Here is a 14754-nt window from a genome sequence, read left to right as displayed (position 1 = left end):
AAGAAGGTTGTATGCCCTCTAGGATTGGAGGTGCAGAAGGTACATGCATGCCCTAATGACTGCATCCTCTACCGTGGTGCGTACAAGGATTTGAACGCATGCATGGTATGCGGTGCATTGCGGTATAAGATCAGACGAGATGACCCTGGTGATGTTAACAGCGAGCGCCCCAGGAAGAGGGTTCCTGCCAAGGTGATGTGGTATGCTCCTATACTACCACGGTTGAAACGTCTGTTCAGAAACAAAGAGCATGCCAAGTTGATGCGATGGCACAAAGAGGACCGTAAGAAAGACGGGAAGTTGAGAGCACCCACTGATGGGTCGCAGTGGAGAAAAATCAAGAGAAAGCACTGGGAGGAGTTTGCAGGTGACACAAGGAACATATGGTTTGGTTTAAGCGCGGATGACATTAATCCTTTTGGGGAGCAGAGCAGCAATCACAGCACCTGCCCGTGACTCTATGTATCTATAACCTTCCTCCTTGGCTGTGCATGAAGCGAAAGTTCATTATGATGCCAGTTCTCATCCAAGGCCCTAAGCAACCCGGCAACGACATTGATGTGTACCTAAGGCCATCAGTTGAAGAACTTTTACAACTATGGAATGGAAACAGTGTACGTGTGTGGGATGAGCACAAACAAGAGGAATTTGACCTACATGCGTTGTTGTTTGTAACCATCAATGATTGGCCTGCTCTCAGTAACCTTTCAGGACAGACAAACAAGGGATACCACGCATGCACACACTGTTTAGATGACACCGAAAGTATATACCTGGACAAATGCAGGAAGAATGTGTACCTGGGGCATCGTCGATTTCTTCTGACCAACCATCAATGTCGAAAGAAAGGCAAGCATTTCAAAGGCGAGGCAGATCACCGGAAGAAGCCCGCCATGCGTACTGGTGATCACGTACTTGCTATGGTCAATGAATTACAAGTAATCTTTGGAAAGGGTCCCGGCGGACTATCTGTTCCGAAGACGCTGAGGGACGTGCACCCATGTGGAAGAAGAAATCTATATTTTGGGACCTACCCTACTGGAAAGACCTAGAGGTCCGCTCTTCAATCAATGTGATGCACGTGACGAAGAACCTTTGCGTGAACCTGCTAGGCTTCTTGGGCGTGTATGGGAAGACAAAAGATACACCGAAGGCACGGGAGGACCTGCAACGTTTGCACGAAAAAGACGGCATGCCTCCAAAGCAATATGTAGGTCCTGCTAGCTATGCTCTTACCAAAGAAGAGAAGGAAATCTTCTTTGAATGCTTGCTCAGTATGAAGGTCCCGTCTGGCTTCTCGTCGAATATAAAGGGAATAATAAATATGGCAGAGAAAAAGTTCCAGAACCTAAAGTCTCATGACTGCCACGTGATTATGACGCAAGTGCTTCCGGTTGCATTGAGGGGGCTTCTATCAGAAAATGTTCGATTAGCCATTGTGAAGCTATGTGCATCCCTCAATGCAATCTCTCAGAAGGTGATCGATCCAAAAACCCTACCAAGGTTAAGGAGTGATGTGGCGCAATGTCTTGTCAGTTTCGAGCTAGTGTTCCCACCATCCACCTTCAATATCATGACGCACGTCGTAGTTCATCTAGTCGACGAGATTGTCGTTCTGGGCCCTGTATTTCTACACAATATGTTCCCCTTCGAGAGGTTCATGGGAGTCCTAAAGAAATATGTCCGTAACCGTGCCAGGCCAGAAGGAAGCATCTCCATGGGCCATCAAATAGAGGACGTCATTGGGTTTTGTGTTGACTTCATTCCTGACCTTAAGAAGATTGGTCTCCCTCAATAGCGGTATGAGGGGAGACTGACTGGAAAAGGCATGCTAGGAGGGGACTCAATAATATGTAGGGACGGGCATTCTTGGTCTCAAGCACACTACATAGTTCTACAGAACTCTACCTTGGTGACCGTGTATGTCGATGAACACAAGAACATTCTGTCAGGACCGGAATTTTTGGGATAATAATTTCCCAGAAAAACGGCCTTTGTGCTCACCAGCCCCAGGATTACTGTTAGCTGATGAGGCACCAACTTGATACAAGAATTCCAAGCAAGGTACAAAAATATGTAGTACAAGACCATTGAGGCCTAGGAGTACAACACTTGGTTTCTAATGGTTGAGGGCGGAAGCGGTTGGGTACATCTGCGTCTATGGGACTCCATTTCCCACAAGAACAGCTGACCAAGATAACTCCTATCTTCGCGAGGCTGCTATCGTCAACACGTAGGCTCCGAGGTTGTCACCGCGATGCTTATCTCCATGCGCGAAAATCTGGCCAAGACAATAGCCAGGGACAAGCCAGTGAGTACGTTTGAATGTACTCGCAAACATTAAGAACACGGGTATAATATAATAAGGGATAATCCTGCTCCGAAATAATTATGATCACAACGTCTGCCCCGAAAGTCTGCGTTGCTTGCATGCAGAGATAATATGAACATGCAGTACATGGGTGAGTACCATGAAAGTACTCGCAAGATAGTTCGAACATAAGATATAACAAATGTAAACACGATGCATGAGAACAGATTAACAAGTGCAATCAGACATAGAGAAAATGATGCATGGGAAACAAAAGAGAAGTCGGGCGGTAGTCCTCCCGAAATCCCAAAGTAAAATACTGAGGGCCAAGCGAGTGTCTGAATGACTCCTCGAGAGGAAAATGCAAGAGTGGCCATGCCGCAGTCGGGCGTCTGAGCGACACCACATAAAGGGCTTATAAAAGATAAATAAAAAAACAAGCATGCCGCAGTCGGGCGTCTGAGCGACACCACATAAAGGGCTTATAAAAGATAAATAAAACAACAAGCATGCCGCAGTCGGGCGTCTGAGCGACACCACATAAAGGGCTTATAAAAGAATAATCACAGTGAGTATCCAGGAGGTAGAACCATCCCAGGGATACTCAATAAAATACATAATGTAAATGGTTAGTCCACAATAATAACAAAATTAAAACACGATCCCCAGATGTCACAGGTCATAAACACAAATCTAGTCTAGCCGTTTCTCCATCCGAATACCGTCACTGAGTTCTAGCTAATTCGTTCTCCATCCGAATACCGTTACTAGATTCAACTCAGACTGTGGTCCTTACTCAAGAACATGGTTATCCAACAGGATATATCCTCTGCAGAGGGAGCACTATTTTCCCACGAGTAACGGATTTACTTAGTCCATCGGGACTAATCCGCCTACGGCCTTTTAATTGAAAACACGCCTGACCTGCACACACCAGCTTAACTCACCGATGTCTGGAATCACCCACGACACCTGCCAAGCAAAACTCTAAGTGGGGAGGCTACAACCTCGACGTAGCATGGGATCAAATTTCTATATGCGCGCTCTAAGGGGTGCCCCCCTCTCGGTCCCAACCGGAAACACCCATGCCCCGGACCAAGTGGCATGCCTACCGGAGGCCTCCGGTATCTTCCACTACGGCCTCTCTGTACGGTGTGTGCTTTGGTAAGGGGTTGACAACTTACTGAACCATACCCCGTCTGCGACAGGGACAAGTGGTGGTACCAACAAATAAGGAAGTTACTGATCAAGACTCGATCTACGACCGACTCAGGTGGTACAAGTATCCTCCAACAATATTACCATTAGTGGAATAATCCACCACTCATCAAGCCTCTCCATGCCATACCGGACATACTCGTCTCGACGAGGGACTAGGGACAAGCTCGTGTCTACCCAAGACCACGACTTTCCCGGCTTCCTTCCGGTATGCATGAGGAGCTTACGAGGATGATCCAAATCACTAGTGTATCCATTGCTGACCACAAAATATCTCCAAAAAGCACTCATGCACGAGACTTTATCGTTACATAAAGATAACACATACTCCAAGCCAAATGGTGTTGTAATCGTATCAAAACACCACAACAAAATATTATGCCAGAGTTCAGAAATGCTTGCCTTCAAGAGTATGCAAGGGATGCACTTTTTGAAAGCTTTCTCTTCTCTCCATTATCCCTATTTTGCAAAATATCCAAATAACAAATATTTCAAACACAGTACAAAAATTTGTCTCAAATATTTTTGAAATAAATCTTAAAATAAACTAGATGAAATTTGAAAGAGGTAGGAAAAAGAATCAACTCATTTGGAGTTTTATTTTAAAAGTTATAGCCAGTCAAAGATCAGTCAAAGTTCTGTTTTATAAAAATCAGAAAAAGGAAAACGCTTCGGGGGAGAATACGCTTTCGAAGAAGAGACGACGTACTCGGGACTCTGCGCTTTCACTTAAACAGAGAGAACGGCCGCGCGGGTCACTGACAGTGGGTCCGGGGGGCCCACTGGTCAGGTTTGACCGTTCTTCCTCTCCTTCCTTTTTCTCTGCCCGAACAGGGCGGGGCTCCGGCGATCGCCGTCGGCGAACGGCAGCTCCCCACGGGGTCCTGAGGGCAGGGATGGATCCGTCAGACCGAGGCGGTTCTCCTGGTGGGTGCTAGGCAGGCAGGGACGGAGGAGGTCACCGGCGGCGAGCTTCGCGGCGGACGATGGTTCGGGGGCAGAGTGGGTTTTGGGCTCCAGGGGTCCTTGGTCGAGGCCGAGGCGCTAGGCAGCTCCGCACGACTATGGGGAAACTCTTGGTGGCGTTGGATTGGCGGGGGAAGCTCCGGTTGCGACGAATGGCACTGGATTGCGGCGGCGACCGAGCTGGCCGGAGACGAGGAAGAAAGGTCTTTCCCCGACGATTGCTGGCTGCGGGAGCACTACGGGGGTGGACTGGGGTTGCCTGAGTGCTCGGAGGATCACGGGGCCTCCTTTTATAGCACGACGGGGCTGGCTCCGCGGCGGTGGATAAGATCGACGACGGGTCTCCGTTGCTGTAGCTGCAGGGCGTTGTGGCGGCAACGAACGCGTGTCGACGAGCATGAGGATAAGCACGGGCTGTTCCCTGGGGCAGCTGGCGTGCGCGGGTGGCTTGGGCGGCGCCGTCCACGGCAGAGCCCGCTGCCGACGCCGGCGTGCCGCCAAGGGAGCTCTGGCGGCGGCGCTGTAGGGCGCTAGTGCGGCTTGGAGCGTACTGGTGAGAGGGCGAGTGTGTGGCGCGGTTCTGCAGGCGAGCTGGGTCCAGTGACGGGACGCGTCGACCCGAGCGCACGCACGTGCAAAACGCGCGCTCTGGCCGCGCCCAGAGCACGCACAGCAGGTGTTCGACGAAATGCCAGTGCGCGCTAGGGAGCTTGGGTGAGGCTGGCAGTCAACAAGCCAGGGTTAGGGACATCTGGGAGGTTAGTGGACATGCTGGATGGGTGAGGGGCTCAAGTCCACAATGCAAACCAGAGGACATGCCAAACTTGTTCCTGCACACAGGGTGTTCGACAGAATGCCATGGGCAACTAGGCAATTCTTGGGGTGGCCAAACTCTCCAGATCCTAGTCTCTTTAGGAGCTAAAGAAGGTGGTAAGGCTAGTTTGGCAAAAACAGAAACTTGATAGTGCAAGATTTTGAGAAAACCAGTTTTGGGCAGAAACTAAAGGCTGACATTGCATGCACCCAAAAATACTCCAATGGGTCCAATCTCCTGGACTTAAGAGTTTGGTAGGGAGGACTATAGGTAGGAAAAAGCTCAAAGGTACTAGAGCAAAATAAAATGGGGTTGCAGTACAAATCACCAAACTGGACCAGAATAGAAATGAAGATGATTCACTCGAATTTTTCAAAGAACATCACTGGGTTTTTGCATGAAGATGAATTGTATGCATCCACTGACATCTTCAAACACTTGGAAGAATTTTTAAAGAAACATTTAAATGGGTTGTAGTGCAAAAGTGCCTACTGGACCAGATTGGAGAAGTTAGTGTAGAGCTCAAAATCTCCAATGGCCAGAAGGTATTTTTGCATAAAAGTGATGTGGAAACATCACATGACATCCCCAAATTTTGGTGGAAATTTTAAATGCATTTGTCAAATGGTTGTAGTGCAAAACAGGCTCCAAGTTCAAAAGAAATCATTTTAAAAGGATAAGGCTCTGAGAAAACAAATCTAGCAAATTTAAATCCATTGATGAAGAATTGTTTTATCATAGAGAGTATTCAAGTCCAACAATACCTTTTGAAAGTTTTCCACTTGAAGTAAAAATCCACAATAACAAAAGGGTAAATCTTGACAAATGGAAAAGTTTTATTTCCTGGAAAAATTTTAAATCAATAAAACAAGGCCAAAATTTTGGGGTGTCACAACACTACCCCCCTTAAGAAGAATCTCGTCCTCGAGATTTGTTAAAAGCTGTTTTGAAAAAAAAAACTGTTTTTATCAAAAGAAAACATTCAATTGCACAAAAACAAAACGGCTACAGTGAGAGGGCAATAAGTGGTGTAAAACCATAGTGTGGTACACTCGCGTAGTGTGGAAAAATCCACGGTTAGGGAAAATGAGATATTTCTACGCAGATACAGTAATTTAGAATAAATTCTAAATTACCAAAATACGCTGGTCGCACCCGAGAGCACAGTGCTCTCTTTGGCTGACAGGTGGACCCAGGGCCCACTGTCGGCCTCTTCTCCTATCTCTGGCTCTCTCTTCTCTCTTGCGCGCTCTCCCGCGCTTCCTCCATCGGTGATGCCTAGCTTGTAGGTCATCAAGGCCGTACCGCGGTAGTGCGCGACGTGCTAGCTGCCGGTGCAGCGTGCACTCACCTCGCGGGCCAGTGCGCTGTCGGCACTGCTCGCGGACTCGCCTCCGAACACCGACGGTCGAGCGACGAGTGGCGCTGGTGGACCTCGCCCACCGTACACCGATCTCGAGCTATAAAATGATCGCGGTGCTCCTCTCTTCTTCTTCACACCTGGCCTCGCTTCTACTTCTCCTCTCCCCTCTCCACCATTGCTGTTAGTTGGAGCTCGAGGCGAGGCTCTAATGGCGGAGGCGATGCCGGACTGGTACGTGGTCCTGGTGTGTGGAGGCTAGGCGGTGCTGCTGGGGTTCTCCATGCTCCTGTGCGCGATGATCCTGGATGATCGTCGTGATGCTGCCGCTCGAGTGTTAGCTCTTCGCGGTGGCGGCGATCACGTGGATTAGGCGCGGCCTCGAGGGCTAACTGCTGTCGGTGTGCTGGGGCAACTCGTGCCTGAATGATCACTTACAAATCTCTCTCACTGAGACTGTGGTGTCCTCGGGTGTGATCAGCTAGGCGCAAAAAGGTGCTCAAGGATTTGTAATAGTGCTCGAGGTCGAGTGGTTGCTGCTGTGAGTCTGCTGTTACGGTGCTGCGCGAATAAAATCTATGTCGAAGAGATACATACGCTGTAGTAACTCGGGGAAAGAAAACATCGCGAGTGAAAATTTGTTAAAACAAAAATAACAGCAGTAAAACTGCACAAATGATATCGCAATCGGATCCATCGCACAAATTACAGTACGTAAATTAAGTACTGGGATAATAAATACAGCGGATATGTTTACAAGGAAAACGGCAAAAAGACAGGGTCCTGAGAAAACGCCTCTGGTACTGGGGCACACTCCTCTTCTATCGGGGGAAGCGGGTTGACCAGCCGATGAATGCGCCCTTCTTGGTCAGCCCTCAGTGGTCTTCCAATAGCGATCCGAGGATTTAAATCAGCGAGGCTCTGGAGATAACCCATTACTCGCTGAGTTAAACGCTCCTGGGCAATAACGTACTGGGCAAGGTTGGCCAGTACTGGATCTCTCTCAATACGTCCACCGGGGAAAGATGCAACTTCTCCGGGTGCTGCACGACTCGGAAAATAATAATATCCTCGCTCGCTGGCATAGGGTACCGCAAATCGAAGACGAGTGAGCGCCTCGTATGCAGCAGCTTCTATGGCCATATGCGGAGTCGGCATGGATTTCCCCACGAAGGAGACTTCCGTTGGGTCTTGGTTTGGGTATGCGGGAGGGATGTGCACCACTGCCCAATATTTTGAGGTGGAAGGGGTGATCCTCGATTTGAGCAACTCGTATTGGGGTGGACGGGTGGCACTCATGGTACTGCAGGTAAAGTCCCACAATAATTTAACAAAACTGCCTGGGGTTGCGTCTGGGGTCCTCAGATAAATACTGGGGGTCGGCATGGCAAGGAATGGCTGTGAGTGCTGCGCACAAAGGCGAGGGGCACTCGGCAAGGTCACGAGGTGGCCTTTATATAGCACCGGGGCTGGGTTATCTACCGGGGTGAAGGGCAACTGGTTGTCGATCCTGTTCTCGGGTCAAGGCCACAGATATGCATATCACATAAATGTGACGCATTACTGTGGGTGCCGTCGAGGTTGGTCTTGGTAGCTGCGCCCGAAATTTAAAAATGCAACTGTACGCTAACGTACACATGCATAGTTACTACTCCAAAAATAGGAGCGTTCAAGCAGACATCAATTAATAAAAGCGATACAAGATCACACCATTACAAAGCGTGGGAAAACTAAGGCTCGATACAATTCGAGCGACTTAGTCTACTTCGTTAATGTCTAGGTGGGCTGGCCTGGCGGATGCCGAGGTTTCTCCACGGGTTTCGCCGTCGGGATTTGCCGGCTGAGGTTGAGGGGCTGCAGGGTCGGGGTAGTGGTGATGACCATCGCGGGGGTTGTTGGCCACAATCCCGTTGGAATGGGTTCCCAAAAGGCGACGAAGCGCTTCTGGGGTCACGAAAGCACTCTGGTTGATGGCTGGGGCGGACCTCAAGGGATCGATCGGGTGTCCGAACAGCACGACTGGGTTGTCGGTGTCGGGCTCCGCGTCTCTTCTCGCCGGGGCTTGGCGAACTAGTTCTCCACGAGCTGCGATCAGATCAAGGGTGACCTGATCGAACAGTTGCTCTAGTGCGCTTACATAGCGCACCAGATGTAACAGTGCCGGATCCGTCTCGTGATCTCCGTTGGCAACCTGGGGCGGCCTACCATACCCGTCACGACTGGGGTAGTAGTAGAACGAGCAACAGTTAACTCTGGGCGACAAGTGCCGGAGTTGAACTATAGCTTCTCGGGCTGCCAGTTGGATGGCCTGTGGCTCAAAGGAAGTTGTCCTTCCAGTGAACCTGTAGGGGCGTTCTGGCGACAGACCCCTACCGTAGATGTGTACAGTGGCCCAGTACTGACGGCTCTCACCGTACATGGGTCCCTGGTACACAACATACTCAGGAGGCTCTTCTAACGCATAGGCACGGCGGGTGAGGTTTGCGAGCACGGTCACAAAACCTCCCAGGTTGGTCGCTGTGGTCTCATTGTGAACAATGGGACCAGGCATCGTGGCTTGGTTTTGGGGGAAAGAGGCTGTGCTTTGCTCTGGCTGGCGTGCCCTTTTTATAGGAAAAGGAGACGGAGTCTTCCTCCGCACGCTTGCGATAGAGACGGGTTGGGTGTCGGTCACTGGCGCGTGATCAACGGGCTAGGCTGATAGGTTGGGCACCGTCCGCCGAAAGGCGTCGGGTCACTGTGGAGCTATCTTACGCGGGAAGCTTGACCGGGGTTTTGGCTAAGGTCTGGTGGTTTGGTTGACTTAAGTTTATTGACCTGGCTAAGATAGGATTAGCCAATGGTCAGCCTGGCTCTGATACCAAGTCTGTCAGGACCGGAATTTTTGGGATAATAATTTCCAAGAAAAACGGCCTTTGTGCTCACCAGCCCCAGGATTACTGTTAGCTGATGAGGCACCAACTTGATACAAGAATTCCAAGCAAGGTGCAAAAATATGTAGTACAAGACCATTGAGGCCTAGGAGTACAACACTTGGTTTCAAATGGTTGAGGGCGGAAGCGGTTGGGTACATCTGCGTCTATGGGACTCCATTTCCCACAAGAACAGCTGACCAGGATAACTCCTATCTTCGCGAGGCTGCTATCGTCAACACGTAGGCTCCGAGGTTGTCACCGCGATGCGTATCTCCATGCGCGAAAATCTGGCCAAGACAATAGCCGGGGACAAGCCAGTGAGTACGTTTGAATGTACTCGCAACCATTAAGAACACGGGTATAATATAATAAGGGATAATCCTGCTCCGAAATAATTATGATCACAACGTCTGCCCCGAAAGTCTGCGTTGCTTGCATGTAGAGATAATATGAACATGCAGTACATGGGTGAGTACCATGAAAGTACTCGCAAGATAGTTCGAACATAAGATATAACAAATGTAAACACGATGCATGAGAACAGATTAACAAGTGCAATCAGACATAGAGAAAATGATGCATGGGAAACAAAAGAGAAGTCGGGCGGTAGTCCTCCCGAAATCCCAAAGTAAAATACTGAGGGCCAAGCGAGTGTCTGAATGACTCCTCGAGAGGAAAATGCAAGAGTGGCCATGCCGCAGTCGGGCGTCTGAGCGACACCACATAAAGGGCTTATAAAAGATAAATAAAACAACAAGCATGCCGCAGTCGGGCGTCTGAGCGACACCACATAAAGGGCTTATAAAAGATAAATAAAACAACAAGCATGCCGCAGTCGGGCGTCTGAGCGACACCACATAAAGGGCTTATAAAAGAATAATCACAGTGAGTATCCAGGAGGTAGAACCATCCCAGGGATACTCAATAAAATACATAATGTAAATGGTTAGTCCACAATAATAACAAAATTAAAACACGATCCCCAGATGTCACAGGTCATAAACACAAATCTAGTCTAGCCGTTTCTCCATCCGAAGACCGTCACTGAGTTCTAGCTAATTCGTTCTCCATCCGAATACCGTTACTAGATTCAACTCAGACTGTGGTCCTTACTCAAGAACATGGTTATCCAACAGGATATATCCTCTGCAGAGGGAGCACTATTTTCCCACGAGTAACGGATTTACTTAGTCCATCGAGACTAATTCCGCCTACGGCCTTTTAATTGAAAACACGCCTGACCTGCACACACCAGCTTAACTCACCGATGTCTGGAATCACCCACGACACCTGCCAAGCAAAACTCTAAGTGGGGAGGCTACAACCTCGACGTAGCATGGGATCAAATTTCTATATGCGCGCTCAAAGGGGTGCCCCCCTCTCGGTCCCAACCGGAAACACCCATGCCCCCGGACCAAGTGGCATGCCTACCGGAGGCCTCTGGTATCTTCCACTATGGCCTCTCTATACGGTGTGTGCTTTGGTAAGGGGTTGACAACTTACTGAACCATACCCCGTCTGCGACAGGGACAAGTGGTGGTACCAACAAATAAGGAAGTTACTGATCAAGACTCGATCTACGACCGACTCAGGTGGTACAAGTATCCTCCAACAATATTACCATTAGTGGAATAATCCACCACTCATCAAGCCTCTCCATGCCATACCGGACATACTCGTCTCGACGAGGGACTAGGGACAAGCTCGTGTCTACCCAAGACCACGACTTTCCCGGCTTCCTTCCGGTATGCATGAGGAGCTAACGAGGATGATCCAAAACACTAGTGTATCCATTGCTGACCACAAAATATCTCCAAAAAGCACTCATGCACGAGACTTTCTCGTTACATAAAGATAACGCATACTCCAAGCCAAATGTTGTTGTAATCGTATCAAAACACCACAACAAAATATTATGCCAGAGTTCAGAAATGCTTGCCTTCAAGAGTATGCAAGGGATGCACTTTTTGAAAGCTTTCTCTTCTCTCCATTATCCCTATTTTGCAAAATATCCAAATAACAAATATTTCAAACACAGTACAAAAAGTTGTCTCAAATATTTTTGAAATAAATCTTAAAATAAACTAGATGAAATTTGAAAGAGGTAGGAAAAAGAATCAACTCATTTGGAGTTTTATTTTAAAAGTTATAGCCAGTCAAAGATCAGTCAAAGTTCTGTTTTATAAAAATCAGAAAAAGGAAAATGCTTCGGGGGAGAATACGCTTTCGAAGCAGAGAAGACGTACTCGGGACTCTGCGCTTTCACTTAAACAGAGAGAACGGCCGCGCGGGTCACTGACAGTGGGTCCGGGGGGCCCACTGGTCAGGTTTGACCGTTCTTCCTCTCCCTCGTTTCTCTCTGCCCGAACAGGGCGGGGCTCCGGCGATCGCCGTCGGCGAACGGCAGCTCCCCACGGGGTCCCGAGGGCAGGGATGGATCTGTCAGACCGAGGCGGTTCTCCCGGTGGGTGCTAGGCAGGCGGGGACGGAGGAGGTCACCGGCGGCGAGCTTCGCGGCGGACGATGGTTCGGGGGCAGAGTGGGTTTTGGGCTCCAGGGGTCCTTGGTCGAGGCCGAGGCGCTAGGCAGCTCCGCACGACTATGGGGAAACTCTTGGTGGCGTTGGATTGGCGGGGGAAGCTCCGGTTGCGACGAATGGCACTGGATTGCGGCGGCGACCGAGCTGGCCGGAGACGAGGAAGAAAGGTCTTTCCCCGACGATTGCTAGCTGCGGGAGCACTACGGGGGTGGACTGGGGTTGCCTGAGTGCTCGGAGGAGCACGGGGCCTCCTTTTATAGCACGACGGGGCTGGCTCCGCGGCGGTGGATAAGATCGACGACGGGTCGCCGTTGCTGTAGCTGCAGGGCGTTGTGGCGGCGACGAACGCGTGCCGACGAGCATGAGGATAAGCACGGGCTGTTCCCTGGGGCAGCTGGCGTGCGCGGGTGGCTTGGGCGGCGCCGTCCACGGCAGAGCCCGCTGCCAACGCCGGCGTGCCGCCAAGGGAGCTCTGGCGGCGGCGCTGTAGGGCGCCAGTGCGGCTTGGAGCGTACTGGTGAGAGGGCGAGTGTGTGGCGCGGTTCTGCAGGCGAGCTGAGTCTAGTGACGGGACGCGTCGACCCGAGCGCACGCACGTGCAAAACGCGTGCTCTGGCCGCGCCCAGAGCACACACAGCAGGTGTTCGACGAAATGCTAGTGCACGCTAGGGAGCTTGGGTGAGGCTGGCAGTCAACAGGCCAGGGTTAGGGACATCTGGGAGGTTAGTGGACATGCTGGATGGGTGAGGGGCTCAAGTCCACAATGCAAACCAGAGGACATGCCAAACTTGTTCCTGCACACAGGGTGTTCGACAGAATGCCATGGGCAACTAGGCAATTCTTGGGGTGGCCAAACTCTCCAGATCCTAGTCTCTTTAGGAGCTAAAGAAGGTGGTAAGGCTAGTTTGGCAAAAACAGAAACTTGATAGTGCAAGATTTTGAGAAAACCAGTTTTGGGCAGAAACTAAAGGCTGACATTGCATGCACCCAAAAATACTCCAATGGGTCCAATCTCCTGGACTTAAGAGTTTTGTAGGGAGGACTATAGGTAGGAAAAAGCTCAAAGGTACTAGAGCAAAATAAAATGGGGTTGCAGTACAAATCACCAAACTGGACCAGAATAGAAATGAAGATGATTCACTCGAATTTTTCAAAGAACATCACTGGGTTTTTGCATGAAGATGAATTGTATGCATCCACTGACATCTCCAAAGACTTGGAAGAATTTTTAAAGAAACATTTAAATGGGTTGTAGTGCAAAAGTGCCTACTGGACCAGATTGGAAAAGTTAGTGTAGAGCTCAAAATCTCCAATGGCTAGAAGGTATTTTTGCATAAAAGTGATGTGGAAACATCACATGACATCCCCAAATTTTGGTGGAAATTTTAAATGCATTTTTCAAATGGTTGTAGTGCAAAACAGGCTCCAAGTTCAAAAGAAATCATTTTAAAAGGATAAGGCTCTGAGAAAACAAATCTAGCAAATTTAAATCCACTGATGAAGAATTGTTTTATCGTAGAGAGTATTCAAGTCCAACAATACCTTTTGAAAGTTTTCCACTTGAAGTAAAAATCCACAATAACAAAAGGGTAAATCTTGACAAATGGAAAAGTTTTATTTCCTGGAAATTTTTTAAATCAATAAAACAAGGCCAAAATTTTGGGGTGTCACACATTCTGCACTCCAAACACCCGGAGCAGTGTGACGACTGGATTACATGTGAACACATCAGGACTTTCGGCAGTTTGTTGGAAACACGTCTTAGAGGTGACAACACTGTTTCTGATGAGCTGTACTCGTTGGCCAGGGGACCATCTTCAACTGTATTTGTCGGCGTTCTGGGAACGGGGGTCCCCAGACTTGCCTGCCTGCGGCCCACGGCGTGGCTCTGCGAGCGGGCCCGTACGACCCATCTTCACCAACAAGCTTTCAAGACCCTCGCGAGGCGGAGGACACAAGATTTCCTCGGGAGCGGCCTCACCAGGCTGGCTCACGAGGGGCGGAGAGATCAAGGCAAGGCAAACCTCGCGAGGTTCTCGTGACGTGAGCCATGACGATCGAGACCAGGTGGGCGCTAGGCGGGCGCCAGCACGCGCAGTGTCCTTGTTTCCTCTTTGGTGCTAAGGGGGCAAGTGCAGGCGAGGAGTACCGAGGCGGCAAGCAAAGGTTTCCCTATCGATGCAACGAGACCAAGACCGGCAGGACGGCAGGACGGAGGTCACCGTGGAGCCCAAGGCGGCATCACCACCAGAGCCTTTGGCAGGCGAAGACTACTTTTGTCAGGATAAGTTGTATTAGCTGTCCCCTTTCAAATTGGCCGTTGTGGGATCCCTTCCCGCTCAATATTTGGGAAGAGGACCCGGGCCTCTATAAATAGGACTAGCCACCACAGTAGGAGGGGACGGGAAGAGAGCAATCCCCACACCCCCTCAAGTTTACCAAGCACAAGAGCACCTCCCCTCAGGAGGCTGTTCTTCCCATTGTACTGTTCATCCTCAGCCCAAGAGGCAATCCACCACCACCACACTGGAGTAGGGTATTACACCACAGCGGTGGCCCGAACCAGTATAAATCTTGTGTCCCTTGTGTTGCAAGTTCGTCGAGCTAGCCTAGAGATCGCGAAGCGCGTGA

Source organism: Aegilops tauschii, chromosome 2 (genome assembly GCF_002575655.3).
Source record: "Aegilops tauschii subsp. strangulata cultivar AL8/78 chromosome 2, Aet v6.0, whole genome shotgun sequence".
In the NCBI taxonomy this organism is placed as follows: Eukaryota; Viridiplantae; Streptophyta; class Magnoliopsida; order Poales; family Poaceae; genus Aegilops; species Aegilops tauschii.
Note: the sequence above shows the minus strand (reverse complement) of the source record.